The following is a 2,317-nucleotide window of genomic DNA, read 5'->3' as shown; positions in this document are numbered from 1 at the left end:
CTATCTCCCTCCCTTCTCCATGTTACTCCTCTTCCCTCATTTTAACCCAACACCCCCAACAACACAACCCTTCCCTTCACATCTGCATCCACCACAGATCCAAAACCTCTACCAGATTAGCAGCAATTTTTGGGGAATACTTTTCTCACATTCCTATTCCCTTACTTTGAAAGATAGCCTTTGCAAAGAAAAGAAATAGAAATAGTGGAAGAAGATTGACGGTCAAACCTATTTTCGGTTCGTTTTCCTGTAGCAAAATTTCAGATTGTTTTGTGTGATGTTGGTCTTTTGGGTAGTCATTTTTTATGGTCGGCTCTTTTTCTGATGGTTGATTGGTGGTACAATGGTGGAGTGTTGGCTGTGAAGAAGCTTTGTAGGTGAATGGTGGTTTGTTTCCGACTACTCTTTAGGTTAACGAATGGATCTGTTTTGGTTATTGTTGCTGTGTTTCGCTATTTGGATCTTTAATCGAATTTTGGGGAGGAGACTCAAAGGCTTGTTTCTTGAGAATTTTCGAAATTCTATTGTTGGTCTTGTGAAGAACGAATCTAGTGGTTTGAAACCTCAAGTTGTTGCTTACATAGCACTAAAACTCAGCTGGGTATTGAAATTTAGACTTGAAAATGCGATAAAAGTTTGTGTTTGAGGATCAATCGGAGGGACAAGCAGAGTGTAACGATCCGGCCAGTTATTTTTAAAATTTACGCCCCGATCCCCTATTAACTGCTTCCCCCGAGTCTATTTCTGCTATTTTAATTGCCGGAATGTTCAGTTTTAAGTTTCGAAGAGTTTTGGGACACTTAGCCCCTAAATGAGAGCTTAAGTGTTGGAAAGTTGACCGTAGTCGGAACAGTGTAAAGACGGCCTCGGAATGGAAATCCGATAGTTCCGTTTGCTCCGTTAGGTGATTTTGGGTTTAGGGGCATGGTCGGATTGTATTTTGGAGGTGCGTAGCTAATTTAGGCTTGAATGCCGAAAGGTCGAATTTTGAAGTTTCCGGTTCGATGTGAGATTTTGATCCGAGGGTCGGAATGGAATTTTGAGAGTTGCAATAGTTCAGTTATGTCATTTGGGACGTGTGTGCAAAATTTCAGGTCATTTGGACGAGGTTTGATAGACTTTTTGATCGAAAGTGTATTTTGAGAAATTTGGAGTTCTTAGGCTTGAATCCATGGTTAATTTGAGGTTTTGATGTTGTTTTAGGTGTTTTATGGATTGGTACAAGTTTGGGGGAGTGGTATTAGACTTGCTGGTGCCTTTGGTTGAGGTCCCGGGGGCCTCGGGATGATTTCGAATGGTTGACGAGGAGTTTTGAGAAATGTTGCAGATGTTGTATTTATGCTGCTTCTGGTATTTTCGCATCTGCAGTTTGGGAACCGCAGATGCGGCGCCGCAGAAGCGGCTAAGTAGACCGCAGAAGCGGATTTTTGGTTCTCCTTCAGGTTCCGCAGATGCGGAAGGAATACCGCAGAAGCGGTGGAGCATCTGCGGAAGGGCAATCGCAGATGTGGCTTCAGGCAATTTAATAAAAGTCGCAGATGCGACGTAAGTTCCGCAGAACCGGGACCGCAGATGCGGTCCTAGGGCCCGCAAATGCGGAAATCGCTGGGCAGAACATAAATACTTGCCTTCGCAAAATTTAGTCATTTTTCACCTCTTTTCAAACGGGAAGAAGCTTTTGGAGCATTTTTCAAGAGGGATTTTCAGAGGAGTCCATTGGGGTAAGGTCATTGGTCCTAAAACTCGTTATTATAATGATTTTTATCATCCTAAGCATGAAAAATTTAAGAAAATCAGTGGTAATTGTGGGATTTAGGGCTTGGGATTAAGAGACTTTAAAATGAGAATTTGAGGGGCCATTTGGGCTCCGATTTTAGTGTTCTTGGTATGTATGAACTCGTGAAAGAATGAGGATTCCAAAAATGTAAATTTTACCCGATTCCGAGACGTGGGCCTGAGGGGCGTTTTGTTCATTTTACCTAATTTTGCATCTTAGCTTAGAATTTAGTTATAGAATTAGTTATTTGAAGTGTTATTTACATTATGAAATTGAATTGAATAGATTTGGGCCATTTGGAGTCGGATACTCGTGGCAAAGGCGTGGTTTCGGGTTGACTTGCACTTGTTCGAGGTAAGTGGCTTGTCTAACCTTGTGTGGGGGACTTTTCCCCTAGGATTGATCGTGGTAAATGAAATGCCTCGTACGCGAGGTGACGAGCGCGTACTTGAGCTAATTGTTGAAAATCCGGTTTTCTTTAAGTATTTCAATTGAGTTCCTTCTCCTGTTTCATTATACTTGCGTATTTAGCCTGTTGTT

Source organism: Nicotiana attenuata, chromosome 1, assembly GCF_001879085.1.
Source record: "Nicotiana attenuata strain UT chromosome 1, NIATTr2, whole genome shotgun sequence".
Lineage (NCBI taxonomy): Eukaryota > Viridiplantae > Streptophyta > Magnoliopsida > Solanales > Solanaceae > Nicotiana > Nicotiana attenuata.
The sequence above is the reverse complement of the archived record's forward strand: the minus strand, read 5'-3'. Positions refer to the sequence as shown.